At 43.3% G+C, this 16,314-nt stretch overlaps 1 long non-coding RNA gene and 1 other non-coding gene across 3 annotated transcripts; both read right to left on the bottom strand.

Annotated features, from left to right (window-relative positions):
* Positions 1 to 1,392: 1,392 nt before the first annotated feature.
* LOC121554113 lies at positions 1,393 to 1,574 on the bottom strand. The gene has a single exon (XR_006659716.1). It is a non-coding gene; the product is annotated as a U2 spliceosomal RNA (small nuclear RNA).
* Positions 1,575 to 11,092: 9,518 nt separating this feature from the next.
* On the bottom strand, positions 11,093 to 12,557 carry LOC121566471. 2 transcript variants are annotated; one of them, XR_006659714.1, is made up of 4 exons: positions 12,195 to 12,557; positions 11,568 to 11,621; positions 11,418 to 11,483; positions 11,093 to 11,181 (listed from the first exon to the last, which is right to left on the bottom strand). It is a non-coding gene; the product is annotated as an uncharacterized LOC121566471 (long non-coding RNA). The 2 variants fall into 2 exon arrangements; XR_006000901.2 differs by lacking the exon at positions 11,093 to 11,181 and having other exon boundaries at positions 11,217 to 11,483.
* Positions 12,558 to 16,314: the final 3,757 nt, after the last annotated feature.

Below are 16,314 nucleotides of genomic sequence, written 5' to 3' on the forward strand. Positions count from 1 at the left end.
CCTGGCTCTTATTGCAGTCCAGTGCCATGGACATCTTTGAAGTTTGGCCTCTAGTAATTTAGGAGGGCAACTTTATGAAGGCCTCCTCACCCTGTTCTTATCGTACAAGGCTCTACAGACATGTAAAATAAAGACAGGCAATTTTTATTGTTCACGTTATTTGCGTTGAATATGTATTGAAGTCAAGTGGTTCAACATTCAAATGTAGTTGGATGGACCACACAGGACTGCTTGGAAAATGCGACGGTCGGTGGAACACTTCCGCCACCAAGTGGACAATTGCTTCAGTTTTCTTGTGGCATCAACGCTACCAGAGATATGTGATATAAGATCAAATGTTATGTCAATGTTATTATCTCTAAATTGATTCCCCCACCCGTATTTCATATATTATTATTCAGATTTAGCTGTTAATCTGGATTTAATTTATAAACGCTTTCTGTCATTTCCGATTGGAGGTCAGATGACCACGTGACTTCCGAACCTACCAATTTGTTACTTTGTAACAGTCAAAAGTGGTTATTCCCAACGTTGATCAACTCCCAATCTATGCCAAGATTTTTTGAAAACATTATCTTTGATATTTGACGGACATTTGACGTGTCCGAGAATGGCACCTATCTCCCGAAAGCATTTCGGTTTCGCTTCTTGGCTAAGATCAAGTGTAGTATCTGGAGTACAAGTTTTTATTGACCACAGATAGTCGATGCGAGAGGCTCTGGTGCCATCACCACAATTTTTGTTTTAGATTCCGTCTCTCACAGTTGAAGTGTACCTATGATATAAATTACAGACCTCTACATGCTTTGTAAGTAGGAAAACCTGCAAAATCGGCAGTGTATCAAATACTTGTTCTCCCCACTGTACATGTCAACTGCATATATTTGAGTCTTGTGAAATAGCAGGCCTATCAAATAATGACTTCAGACAAATACATCAGATAACGTTACCGGTATGTGAGGCAGTTCATGTTACCAGTACATGACTTTAGCACATTTAATAGTTTATACTGTATAGTCTTCCAGTGTATATATTTCCAATCATAACAATTGTCTTCTTTTTGTTAAACTACTTTATTACTTAGCTATTTGTGTATATTTTTGATCATGTGTATTGCACTGTTGAGGAGAGCTTGCAAGTAAGCATTTCACTGTACCATTTACACCCTGTATCCTGTGGAGGTGACGAATAAACTTTGATTAGAAGATGAATGCACCATTGATATCAGCTATCATAGTCAAGATAACGGTGACTGACTTGACCAGCACTCTCTAGCCATCATTGACATTGAGATGAACTTGCCTAAATGTGAAAATACAATATACATCACGATCATAACTAATTAAAACTAAGCAACTGCGTTAACTCTGCATGATTTATTTTCACAATGAGAGGGGGTGCACCGTTCCTGGAGGTACTGCAATACCAGGTCGATGCGTGGAGTGGACGGAGCAAGCCCCTATTCCATCTCCCTATTCCAAAAATCAATTTAATATATGGTCCCCAGATAGGGGACGTATCAGATATTAAACTGATAAGAACAGATTTTTTTTTTTTTTTTTTGGAAAAATAATTTTTATTTTCATTTCACATTCAAATACAAGTACAAATTCAGTGCATAACGTTGTACATAACATGGATTTACAAAAACAGTACCTTAACCGTATAAAAATAGCAAAACTCCTAACAAAAGTGCTGTTCTGAGGAACCTGACCAGCTAAAAGGCCTACATTCAAGAGAAGCATGTAAACAATTGCCTCTAACAATCTCCCAAAGCTGATCTTTCAAAGGAATAAAAAACTATTATAGAAATAAAATCATACACATATACCAAAGGGAACTCTGAATAAACCTCAGTGTATCGAATATTTACAAAGCCTACATTTCAATTTACATGACAGAATACAGTTATACATAGGCCTATATATAGGCTATAAAAAACGTTTACAAAGAAGGGTATATCCCTTTCCATCTATGTTTAACAGATGTGATGCCCCACTTATCTATTTCGAATTGTATTTTTTTCCAAATTTCTTGTTTTATAAATTTAACCAATCCCGTCGGTGACCACTTGAGGGTGTCATTGACCGCACCACATCTGGCCTCCCAAAGTTTGGTCTTGATAAGGGACACCAGAGTCACTAATTCTAATAATTGCACCTTTTCCACATGTTTTAGTTCAAATTTGGCTACCCCTTCATAATCAATGTTTTTTAAAATATTAAAATCCATTTTAATTTTCTTCCAAACTATTTGGGCAAAAGAGCATTCCCATAAAACATGGGGAATTGTTTCAATTGCGAAACAGTTGTCCCTGGGACAAAATTTATTCAGGGTCAAATTATGATCATATAATGTTGAACGGACCGGAAGACGTCTGTGTAAAACAAGCCAATTAAAATCTTTCAGTCTGTTGTCTAAACCTTTTAATTGTGCCCGTAGCCAGGTGGAAGGTGATATTGGTAATCGGTCTCTAGGACAACAATTTTCTATCAATTTCACATATAGCAGTCTGTGGTTGATTACATTTTCTTTTACTTTGCAGACAGGGTTTTTCCTTGCCCATTCAACTATTTTCTTAAAATGTAATGGGATAATTTCAGCTTTTGGCTTACTATTATCCCACTCCACCATAAACCTTAACGGTATGGACAGCCAGAATTTGATTAATATATTACATTTGTGTACAGAAGACGACAAAAGACAACAAACGTTTGAGTAGAACAACGCATCTAGTTTTAGAGGAATATGAGGGAAATCCCTTCCACCAGCCTCTATAGGCTGGTACATCCGATCTCTCCGGATGTACTCATATCCCCCCAAAAGAAATTAAACAGTACACGTATGAACATTTTCCTTAGAGACACCGGCATGGGAAACACATATGCAAGGTGGAGTAATGAAGGCAGAATGTCCGCCTTCAGCACTAACACCTTGCCACTAAAAGATAGTCGCCTCACTTTCCACAGTCCCAATCTTTTATTAAGCGAAAGTAGTTTTTCTTTCCAATTAACCATGTCATCTTTAATTTGATTTCCGAAAGATATCCCGAGCACTACCATTGGTCCTGTGCACACAGTCAAACCACATAACTGATCAGATCTCCATTTCCACTGTCCCATATATTTTATTTCTGTTTTATTCTTGTTAATCCTAGACCCGGAGGCAACAGAGAACTCATCAATGACTTTGATAACCTCTTTCAAGCTCAGGTCGTCTTGTAAATATAAAATGGTGTCGTCTGCGTATTGTGAAATTTTTAGAATATCCCCTCCAGGTAATATAATGCCTTTGATGTTGTAATTTGTCCTAATTGCACATGCGAAAGGTTCAATATATAAAACATACAATAGCGCAGAGAGAGGGTCCCCCTGTCTGACACCTCGTAATTGCTTGATTACATTTCCAATATTCCCATTAATATTTACTCTGCTTCCCACATTACTATAAAGAATTTTTACCCATTTCATGAAATTATTTCCAAAACCACATTTTTTCAGAACTCTAAACAAAAACTCATGGTTTACCATGTCAAAGGCTTTTTCCTGGTCCAAATTTACAGTAATGGCTGGCAGGTGCCTTTCCTCTAAATATGCTTGAACGTCTCTGTGCAATTGCAAGTTCCAGGTTAACTTTCTCCCTACCACACCACATGTTTGGTCTAAACCAACAACATATGCCATGGCAGAAGACAGACGATTAGTTATGGCTTTACTTAATACTTTATAGTCTACACATAACATTGTTAAAGGTCTCCAATTTGCTAGTGTCTTGGGGTCTCCCTTTTTGTAAAGTAGCGAGATTACCCCCTCGCACATTGAACCTCCCATATGCTCCAAACCAAAAATAACTCTAAATACTTCCAAAAGATGACATCCAATTAAATCCCAATAAACTACGTAAAACTCTTTAGAGAGCCCATCCACTCCTGGTACTTTGTTATCTTTCATGCTCTTCAGTGCCATATATATTTCATCTAAATTCAATTCCCCTTCTAATTGGTCTCTAATATCTAAAGGTATCTGCACATCCACACATTTTAAAAAAAGTAGTCCCCTTCTCATAATTAATTGTTTGCTTTTGGAATAGCTGAGAAAAATGCTGGGTAGCGACACCAAGCATGCCATCTCCATCCTCAACCGTCTCCCCGTCTTGATTCAATAAAGCCGAAATGGTCCTCCTCTTTCCCCGTGACTTAATTTGTTTGAAAAAATATGCAGAGCACTTCTCATCATTATCCCATTTATCTTGTTGACTTTTAAACATGAAATCTCGAGCTTTCTTTTCAAAAAAGGCCTGCTGCTTTTTCTGCAGGTTACACAATGTGTCTTTATCTAAACCACCACCATTCAAATTACCTTGGATGTGCAGATCTTCTAGTTCGTTCTGCAACTTATAAAAATCTTTGTATTTATTACGTGCTTTAGTTTTGCAATAATTCTGAATAAAAATCTTGATTCGTAATTTTGTGCTCTCCCACCAGTCTATGACAGTAGAATAAAAGGATTTCATGGTTACACAGCCCTGGAAAAAATACCTAAATCTAGTCTCAAATGTTTTGTCATGTAAAATACCATTATTAATTTTCCAATATCCTTTTCCAAATTCAATTGTTTTTAATTCTACTGTCACAGACAGGCAACTGTGGTCAGAATAAAAAACCGGAGTGACGCGTGCAGAGGACACACCGAGTCCACGCGGAACAAACACATAATCTATGCGGCTCCTCGCGCCCCTGCTGTTTCCCCAGGTGAAACCGGGATCATTTGCATGCGCCACTCTATAAGTATCCACCAAATTATATTTCTCTATGAGATTTTTTACAAGATGCCCTCCCAGATTACCTCGGTCATATGACACATTAAAATCTCCCCCCATAATAACCTGTCTGTTTGTCATAAAAATAGCGTCTAGGTTGTTCAGCATTTCCCTCCTTTCCTTGGGTGTCGATGGTGCATATACATTAATTAACCGAAGACATTTGCCCCTCCAATCAATATCTACTATTAAAACCCTCCCGTGTACTGCCGAAAAACTTCCCACTATTTTTAAATCCCTATTTCCACATAGAATACCAACCCCTGTAGAATGCACCCCGCCAACACTCCACCTTGACTCTCCCTGAACCCATTCCCTCGTAAATCTCTCCACATCATTTTGATCTTTTAAATGTACTTCTTGTAAAAAACACACAGAGAAGCAAATGGAAGACAAATGGGAAAAAACAGTCGCCCTTTTAACGGGGTTCCTAAGCCCTCTAGCGTTTATGCTAGCTATGTTCAAAAGGGACGACATGGGGAAAGGAGGGAAGCAGACAACTATCTAAATATGACATGAATTTCCAGACTCACTTTAAGTACAGTTCCTCGTTAGGAGGCCTGTCTGGGAAACGGTGGTCCCCAGGGGGAGGACTGTCCACAAAGATAGGGGTCGGGAAAACACTTTCCTCCTCAGTCAGTGTGGGTGCTGGAACACCGCTGGGTGCGAGACCGCTGCTGTCGGTAGAGCTCGCGCCTGACAGGGAAAGCAGAGTCTCCTCTGCGCTGCCCGGGTTTCCCGCGCTTTTCTCCTCAGACTCCCCGCTTGCAAAACAACTGAAACGATTCCCCCCCAGGGCGGACTCCTCCGTCGCCTCCATGCGGATGAGTGGGGAAACAGGGCTCATCTGCTTCCTCTTGACCGAGCACTTCCTCCTCTCTCCCACCGTGGTCCAGCTCTCCGGAGCAGAGGGCGCGGTGGGCTCTCCCGTAGCCTCCTCCATCTGCTTGCTCCAGCTCCTGTCCCCCGCTCCGCTCTCCTCAGGAGGTGATGATGGCGCCTCACTCCCGCTCTCCTCAGACTCTCGCAGTTCTCTCTCCATCACTAGCTCCTTCACGACCTCCTCAATAGCGCGTAGCTCTATAACTTTTCCCTCATCTGCTCTTTTTCCCGCTCACCGCTCTGGCGTAGGAGGGGCTGCCTTTGGGCAGTGACGGAACAGGTGCTCCTCTGAGCTGCACAGACTGCAGCGCTTAGGCACGGTGCAATCCCTCATTACATGGCCGAGGGTCCCACAGTTTCTGCACCTTGTCTGGGTGCAGGCATCAGCAAGGTGCCCGTACGTGCTGCACTTCCTGCAAAAACGAGGCTGCCCAGCATACATGAGGTAACCCCTGTCTGCACCGATAGAAAAAGACGCGGGAGGATGGAGGTAGCCATCATGGCCGCTCTCGTCTTCCTTTAGCAGGACGCGAAACTGCCTCTTCCCTGTCCAGATGCCTAGGGCGTCCTTAATGTCTCTCACTCCTGGCAAGATGGTCACATACCGGCTGAGGTAGCACACTAGCGTTTCTTCTGTGACCCAGGGGTTGAACATGTGCACCGTTAGCACCCTCAGATTGTGCCTGCACAGGGACTCAACTTGAAAGCTACTGAGGGCGGGTGCTGTCGAGTTCGCTCGGAAGAGCCCTCTCACCTCCTCCAGCCTGGTGATGGTGTAGAACGACACATCATAAAACTTCTCCGGTGTGTTTTGTTGCAGACAGTGCACATCGTCTGCTGTCAGGCGTGAGGTCCAAAAAGAACGTCCTTTCCAAAAATAACTCTTTCCATCAACTTTTCTTTTCCAGTCCATTGAAAACGCAGCGTGTTCTTCAGTCCGCGGCTGCCGACTGTGACGTGGACGATGACGACATCGCTCCACCTTCAGGATCTCCTTGGTTACTGCAACTTGATCTTGATCTTAGCCAAAAGGCCGAGAAGCGATACCGCAATGCTTTCGGGAGGAAGGCGCCGTTCTCCGACACGTCAAATTCGAATATGGTTACACCAAAATGAGCTCGGTAAGCTTTCCGCCAAATTTAAAAGATAATGCTTTTAGAAAATGGTGGCATATATTGGGAGTTGATCAACGTAGGGAATAACCACGTTTGACTGTTACAAAGTAACAAGTTGGTAGGTTCTAAAATCACGTGGTGATCCGCCCTCCAATCGGAAATGAGAGAAAGCGTTGTTAAATTAAATCCAGATTAACAGCTAAATCGGAATAATATAATATATGAAATACGGGTGGGGGAATGAATTTAGAGATAATAATATTGACATAACATTTGATCTTATATCACATATCTCTGGTAGCGTTGATGCCACAAGAAAACTGAAGCAATTGTCCACTTGGTGGCGCAAGTGTTCCACCGACAGTCGCGTTTTCCAAGCAGTCCTTTGTGGTCCATCCAACTACATTTGAATGTTGAACCACTTGACTTCAATACATCAACAACGCAAATAACATGAACAATACAAATAGCCTGTCTTTATTTTACATGTCTGTAGAGCCTTGTACGATAAGACCAGGGTGAAGAGGCCTTCATAAAGTTGCCGTCCTAAATTACTAGAGGCCAAACTTCAAAAATGTCCATGGCACTGGACTGCAGTAAGAGCTAGGCCTACAGTGCGGCCTACGGAGCGGTCCTGGTGTATGGTCCTGGCTGCCTAAATGTTTCCTCCACATAATAAACTGTACAAACATGGCACTTTAGAGGGTTACTTTTACAATTAGCCTTACTGAGTCACTACAACAAACTTCCTATCATGGACATAAAATGCCATTAGGCCTAATGAAGATACCGTATATGTAAGTTACTTAGTTGGTGTCTTGTGAATCAACTGGTTTGCGCATCAGGGTTTAATATTTCCTCGGAATTATACAAATGTTCCATCCCGAGAATAAATCACTCTTCTCCCGGGTAACCCAGTATTTTCCGCCAAAACCGGTGTCATTCAAAAGCATTATAACGCTTATAAATGTCCGGATTTGATTAGAGCTTTGATCAGCATGAAAATACAAACCTGATGCTACCTGAGCCTGATCAGACATATATTAAATACGTTTTATAATACATTTTACAAATCCAAATCCCAGATGAAGAATAAGACACTATTTCAAAGCATAGTACATGTCATGTTAGCCAAGTACAATGTAATTACTAGTTGTTACACAGGATTTAGCTAGTTAAAATGAAGTGTATCTTTAGGAGTACTTGTAATTAATGTGTACAGTACATTACCCATCCTGACAACCTGGCCCTCAATTTAAAGCTTGTGGAAGTGACATCCAAGTGGGAGAATTAATACACTAGCACACCACAGAGTATCTGTATAAGAAAATCATTCAGAGCACACTGTGCTGCCAATCACAGTGTAAGGTGCGACATTTTGCGGGTGTGGAGAGCTCGTTAGAGGATAGAGAAAGCTTGCATTGAAGAGCTGGGCATCGTGTTATGACCTGCATTATCTGAATTAGGCCACAGAATTATACCTACAGAGGAGCGGCTTCTATGGAGGAACTTTGAATGTCTTTGAACTTCAGAGTTGGTTTAACGTTGGAACAGAGCAGATGTTCGCTAGCTAGCTAACAACCTTGTTTGTGCAGTGCAGTGTAGCACTAGAATTAAAAACAGGTCTTACCTTTTTGTCGTTAATAAATCCAATGTGAAACGTGCTGACTATAGTATCCTTAACTAGCATTGAAAAAGTTCATCCATTCTTCTCAAATTAAACATATCTCCCTAATTTCTGAATCATGCTTGTAACGTTGTCAGTAGGATACAGTAACCTATGCTTCAGAGGGGAGGAGCAGGTAGTTTCCACACGCACACCCACTGGCAAAGGTTTCCATTCCAGCTGGAAGGCAGAAACTGGAATACGTTTCTAGAGTGAGCTTTCCCAGCTAACAAAATTACATTCCAGGACGTGACCAAAGTTATTTTAGTCCCTACATAAGTCATGATAACGTTATTGTGAAACGTTCCTTCTACGTAGCTGTGGTGTCCGCTGACAAAACTTACGTCCCAAGTCTTTTCAGGACGTAGAAATGTGGGGGATTTTAAACCGTTAAATATGTGTATTTTTAAGTCAACCTCATAATGTTGCTAAACGTCAGAAAGTACGTTGAGAGCCCCATAAAATGCAGTTTCTGGTAACGTAACTTTCTTCAGTGGGTACCTATAGTACCAATAAGGCACGTAACAGTGTGATGGGGACAAGGACATTCCGGCTGGCCAAACCCTCCCCTAACCTGGACGACGCTGGGCCAATTGTGCATCACCTCATGGGTCTCCCGGTCGTGGCTGGCTGCGACACAGACAGGTATCGAACCAGCATCTGTAGCAACGCAGCTGCGATGCAGTGTCTTAGACCACTGTGCCACTCGGGAGGACCCTTAAGACACGTCATTTAATCTACCCTGAACATATACACAGTATCCTGTCGGTAGGTGTCCACTGACGAAATATGCAAAATGCCAGAAAATAAGTTCTTTTTTTACATAAATTGTATCACAATAGATTCGTAAACAAAATCACAGCAATAAGCTCAAAATAACAAGTCAGTAAAAACATGAACACTGCACTCCAATCAAGAACTGTAAAACTGCTTAAAGCTAAAAGTGAATAACTATGTTAGGTTTATTCAGGTGCTGCTGCTCCATCCTCATCCACGGTCTCTTCCTCGACCCGCTCCTGGAAGTCAAAATAACACAAACTGGTCATTATTTTCCGTAAACAAATGATCAAAATGCCAGTTTAACGTCGACTCCCTACTACATTCCTTTTTTACTAGCACAATCATTTAGCTATATTGACCGACTGGATTAAAGTGAAGTAAAAAAAAATCATAAAGTGTTATTTTTAATCATAACTTTCTCTTACTCTTGAGCCGAGCTGGTGCATGTTTGAGAGCGTCTGCTATTTTGTAATCTACCTCTTGGTAGGTAGCCTTGGGGTGTGCTTTCAGGGACGCTCCTATGTTGTGAAAAAGAATTGTAAATGGTACATTCCATGTCATATCATTACTTTTCCACCTATGCTGGCTGAGACAGAGATTGGGTATTGTCCCTCTCGTCCCCCATAGGCAGTTTTGGCCATGAGACCTCTCCTTCACCTTTCCTTTGTCCTCTCTCTCCGATCTTAACAGGTGGTAGGATTTCACATTAATTTGTAACTGCCTTGTTACTGATTTAATTCATTTGAAATGTTAATAAAAACACATTTGACTTACCATCACTTGACCAATAATACTATCTACTAAATAATAATAAATAATAATCTAAACTTGTGCATTTACTTGTGACAGCATCATAGATTGATAGCTCATTAAAGGCCCTATTCCCCTTCCTGCCCTTCAAGGAGTAGCCTGTCCACAGCTCCTCTGTTCTAATTTTTCTCATCATTCGTCTGATTCCTGAGCCCAGGTCCAGGCCACAGCAGAGGGTCAGGTATCGGATCTGATAAAAAAATTAAAAAAATCCCACTCATTTGTGTGTTCCTCAGCTAAAACAGCTGGCCATACAGTTCTGATTGATAGTGATGAGAAATCATTTTTGTAATGTATCACGTAATCATGGGCTAAAACTTGTGTAAACAGGCAGAGGGCTGATCGTTTCTTCTTAAGATAAGTTAAGTGTTAATTGGGAAATCAATCCAAACACTAAATAGGCATATGGCATAAATGACAACTGCATTTCGTTGACATTAACATATTTGGATTCAAAAATATTGCAGGTTGCAATTTTCTCTCAAATCTGGACGCATTCAAGGGGCTCTTGATAAACAGCTAACTTATTTTTGTCAATTGCTTTCAAAATACTTGATTTCCCATTTTTTACAAACAGATACATTTTAAATGGCCATCCCTACCATTTCCCTTCGATAGTGGGAGTCTTTAAGTGTTTCACAGATATCCTTTAGTTCCTCATTTGTTTCTGCAGGGTTTTGCAGCATTTCAAGTTGCCCCAAGGACTCTGACTCCTTTGGCTGCCGGGCCTCTATGGCCTCCATAACTTGGTTCAGAGCAGTCCTGAACTCTTTACGGATCATCTCCAGTTTCACCATTATCCTCTATGGCCTCCATAACTTGGTTCAGAGCAGTCCTGAACTCTGTACGGATCATCTCCAGTTCCACCATTATCCTCTATGGCCTCCATAACTTGGTTCAGAGCAGTCCTGAACTCTGTATGGATCTCCAGTTTCACCATTATCCTCTATGGCCTCCATAACTTCATTCAGAGCAGTCCTGAACTCTGTACGGATCATCTTCAGTTTCACCATTATCCTCTATGGCCTCCATAACTTGGTTCAGAGCAGTCCTGAACTCTGTACGGATCATCTCCAGTTTCACCATTATCCTCATCTCCACTGCTTAAATCTGCAAAATAATAAAGACTCAACCGTTTTGCTGCAAGTAGTGTGACAATACAAGCCATGAGTACCAGGCAAGACATGGATCAAGGCCATGTGAAATACCTCGATCAAAATATCCACCTTTCATATATATTAGTAGTATTGATAACCATGTATCTGCTGACAGCCAAACAATTTGGAATTGATGTTGACAATACAAGAGAAGCAACATGTTGTAACATATAGGCTAGCATAATATACCTTTAATGTATCCAGCAGGCATCTCAGAAGCCACAGGCTCATCAAGCAGGGATGGCAGCTCTTGGTCTAAAATAGAAGAACAAATCATGCTGTTATTTAAACTTTCTACATTTATGATTTCGAGATCAATATCTTGATGGCTAAAGAAACCTGATTCTGATGCTCTGTCTTGGCCAGCTTCTTCCTGGCTGCCACTTGGACTAACTGAGAAAACAGAAGGAAAAACATGAAGACATACTTTGCTTTTGAAACTGGCACAGAACCAAACGTGAAGGGATGTCAGTCAGGAGCTCAGTGGGAAGGTTAATGAATCCCAACAAAAATAAATGCTAAGCATAATTTTTTTATTTTATTATGCTTTTAGTTTGATGGCAAATACATGCAGATATTTACAAACATGGCATCACACTTGTGTTTTACCCCAGAAGATTAGGGTGATTTCACTACTGTTGTAATAATAATAATAATAATATGCCATTTAGCAGACGCTTTTATCCAAAGCGACTTACAGTCATGCGTGCATACATTTTTACGTATGGGTGGTCCCGGGGATCGAACCCACTACCTTGGCGTTACAAGCGCCGTGCTCTACCAGCTGAGTTGTAAATTCAAGTTCCACCCATACACAGCACCACAACTATTTGGAAAGTTCTAACAGTATGCACAAAGTAGTAATAAGACTTTAAATAAAGGTTTGTAAAGCTATAATACTTCATACAATTCAATTGTTTACCCTAAAACTAATTGTTTACCCTAAAACTACAACCAGACACTTACTGTCGCTCTGGCTTGAGGTGGCACATGGCCTCAAGTCCTCTGCATCTGCAACTTCAGAGAATATCACAGATGTCAAACCGTTACCACATTTATAGTACACACTTAACAGATTTTCCTGTTCATCCCATACAGTTGGTAGGAACAGAACTTTGAGAAAGTAGGCTTGTTTATCAGACTTGAAACATTATGTACCTTGTTGTAGGGTATTTTCAAAGACACTGGCTCTTGAAGTTACTAGGATAGCCACATTAGCAGCTAATTAGCGTTTCATTTTTGGGGGTTAAATGCAGGTGAATATATGGATCAAAGTCACCTTGTCCTAGAGAGATTTACACTGTTATCAAAACGTTACGCCAGGGTAAGCCTATCTTCCACCCAATGTAAAGCTGGGATATATAACATTTTTGTTGTTATTCTGTCCCTCACTGTTCAAATAAACCTACCATTAAAATTATAGACTGATCATGTCTTTGTCAGTGGGCAAACGTACAAAATCAGCAGGGGATCAAATACTTTTTTCCCTCACTGTAAGATACCCCGTTAAAAAATAAATTATCTAAAATGTGAAGTTTTGTCACACAACACAATGCCCAGTGGTGTAAAGTACTTAAGTAGTATTTTAAAGTATTTTTACTTAAGTAGTTTTTTGGGTATCTGTACTTTACTTTACTATTTCTACTTTTACTTCACTACATTCCAAAAGAAAATGATGTACTTTTTACTCCATACATTTTCCCTGACACCTAAAAGTACTCGTTACATTTTGAATGCTTAGGACAGACAAATGGTCAAATTCACGTAATTATCAAGAGAACATCTGAGTGTTGGAGTGTGCCCCTGGCTATCCATAAATACAATGTAAAAAATAAAATGGTGTCGTCTGGTTTACTTAAAATGAGGAATATGAAATTATTTATACGTTTACTTTGACTTTTGATAATAAAGTATATTTTAGAAATTACATTTACTTTTGATACTTAAGTATATTTAAAATGTCACGGTTTCGGCCGAGGCGGCTCCTTCTCCTCGTTCGGGCAGGCTTCGGCGGTCGTCGTCTCCAGAGTACTAGCTGCCACCGTTCGATGTTTCATGTTTGATTGGTTTTGCCTGTTTGTCACACCTGTTCATTGTTAAGTGTTCATTAGGCACCCTATTTAGTTTTCTTGTGTTTGGTCAGGTGTTGTGTGTAATTGTTCTATGTCACGTGTAGATGTTGGTCCGCTGTTCTATGCTCTCTGTATTTCGTTTTGTTTAAGAGAGTCCTGCACGTTGTGCGTATGTACTTTGGACTGTTCCAGTGTACGTTTGTTTCGCCTGTGGCCTGTTGCCGTGTTGGCTTGTACTGTCGGACTTCACTAAAACATTTGTTTTTTGAATCTCTGTGTCCTGCGTGTGATTCCACGTTCCCTCTACACTCAACCCTGACAGAATTACACACCATATCTATGGAATCAGCAGGAGCACCCGCACCCACTGAGATCATGGAGGAGCGCCTTCGCGGTCAGGAGGACATAATCAACCAAATCGGGCACGCCCTGGACCGAGTGATGAACACCCTCCATCGTTGGGAGACCAGCGGGGTACCCACACCCCCACCTACCGCACCATCACCATCGGTCAGCCCGCCCGTCCAACTTCCGGAACCCAGTGGGATTCGGCTCTCGCTCCCGAGGGCGTACGACGGCACCGCTGCCGGGTGTCAGGGGTTCCTGTTACAAGTTGAACTCTATCTCTCCACCGTACACCCGGCGCCCTCGGGACACGAGAGCGTTTCCGCCCTCATCTCTTGTCTCACCGGCAAGGCGTTGGAGTGGGCCAACGCCGAATGGAGGAGAATAGACGCCGCTACTATCACCTATGCGGAGTTCTCCCGCCGCTTCCGTGCAGTGTTCGACCATCCACCAGAGGGGAAGGCGGCGGGGGAGCGTCTATTCTACCTCCGGCAGGGGATGAGGAGCGCTCAGGAGTTTGCACTGGAGTTCCGGACTCTAGCGGCAGATGCAGGGTGGAATGAGCGGGCACTCATAGACCATTTCCGCTGCAGCCTCCGGGAGGACGTCCGCAGAGAGTTGGCGTGCAGGGATACCACGCTTTCATTTGACCAATCGGTTGACATGGCCATTCGGCTGCACACCCTGCTCGCTACCCGCGGACGTTCCAGGTGGGGGTCGCCCATTCCACCCTCCAGCATCTCCGAACCGAGCCCGATGGAGCTTGGAGGTGCTGGCGCTAGAGGAAGGAGAAGAAGGAGCCCGAGGGGGGCCGTCCCCTGCACCAACTGTGGCCGTGGAGGGCACACCGCGGCTAGGTGCTGGGGAGGGTCCCCTGGTGGAGGAGAAGGCAGGCCACACATTGGGGGAGTCCTCCCAGGTGAGTAGGCGCCCACTTACCCAGAGCTTTCTGTCGTACACATAACAATACCTGTTTGTTTTCCACAGGTTGCACCTCGTTCCCAGCATAAGGCGCTAGTAGATTCAGGCGCAGCTGGGAATTTTGTAGATCGCAAATTCTGTGTAGAGTTAGGGATTCCCCTCCTTCCGGAAAATAACCCTTTCCCTGTACATGCCCTAGATAGTCGTCCGTTAGGATCTGGGTTGATTAGGGAGGTCACAGCGCCACTTAGGATGGAGACACAGGGGGGTCATGAGGAGACGATTCAGCTCTATCTGATCGACTCTCCTGCGTATCCGGTGGTACTGGGGCTTCCCTGGTTGAGTACCCATGATCCTACTATTTCGTGGCGAGAGAGGGCTCTTAAAGGGTGGTCTGCTCAGTGTGAGGGGCTATGTCTGGGTGTTTCCGTAGGGGCGACCTCGGTAGAGAGTCCGAACCAGATGCCCGCATTGCACATTCCCCCCGAGTATGAGGATTTGGCACTCGTGTTTAGCAAGACAAGAGCGGCTAGGTTGCCCCCTCATAGACAGGGGGATTGTGCGATAGACCTCCAGGCAGGAGCTGCGCTCCCGCGGAGCCATGTGTATCCGTTGTCACAGGAGGAGAAGAGGGCAATGGAGACATACATTGCCGAGTCTCTGAGACAGGGATACATACGGCCCTCCACTTCACCCGCGTCCTCGAGCTTCTTTTTTGTGAAGAAAAAGGATGGAGGTTTGCGCCCGTGTATTGATTACCGCGGTCTAAATCAGGTTACTGTAAAATATAGTTATCCACTTCCGCTGATTGCGACTATGACGGAGTCATTGCACGGGGCACGGTTCTTCACAAAATTGGACCTCAGGAGCGCATATAACTTGGTGCGCATTAGAGAGGGCGATGAATGGAAGACAGCATTTAGTACTACCTCCGGTCATTACGAGTATCTCGTCATGCCATACGGGTTAATGAATGCTCCATCAGTCTTCCAATCCTTTGTAGATGAGATTTTCCGGGACATGCAGGGGCAGGGAGTAGTGGTGTACATAGACGATATTCTGGTGTACAGTTCTACCCGGGCCGAACATGTAGCCCTGGTGCGCAGAGTATTGAGGAGGATGTTGGAGCATGACCTGTATGTCAAAGCCGAGAAATGTCTGTTCTTCCAGGAGTCGGTCTCCCTTTTTGGGTTATCAGTTGTCTGCGTCAGGGGTGAGGATGGAGGTTGACCGTGTGTCAGCCGTGCGTAATTGGCAAACCCCAACCACGGTTAAAGAGGTGCAGCAGTTCTTGGGTTTTGCGAATTACTACCGGAGGTTTATCCGGGGTTTTGGACAGGTGGCAGCTCCCATAACGTCCCTTCTGAAGGGGGTCCAGTGCGCTTGCGGTGGTCAGCTGAGGCGGACAGGGCTTTTGGGAGACTGAAGGACCTGTTTACCTTGGCTCCAGTGCTGGCGCACCCGGATCCCACTTTACCATTCCAAGTGGAGGTGGGACGCGTCTGAAGCCGGTATCGGGGCTGTTCTCTCACAACGGTCCGGCACTCCACCTAAACTCCGCCCCTGTGCTTTTTATTCGAAAAAGCTCAGTCCGGCGGGAGCGTAATTATGACGTAGGGGACAGGGAGCTGTTAGCCGTGGTACAGGCCCTAAAGGTGTGGAGGCATTGGCTTGAGGGGGCTCAACACCCTTTCCTCATTCTGACTGACCACCGTAACCTGGAATACATTCGGCAGCTAGGAGACTGA

Source organism: Coregonus clupeaformis, unplaced genomic scaffold (genome assembly GCF_020615455.1).
Source record: "Coregonus clupeaformis isolate EN_2021a unplaced genomic scaffold, ASM2061545v1 scaf1610, whole genome shotgun sequence".
Lineage (NCBI taxonomy): Eukaryota > Metazoa > Chordata > Actinopteri > Salmoniformes > Salmonidae > Coregonus > Coregonus clupeaformis.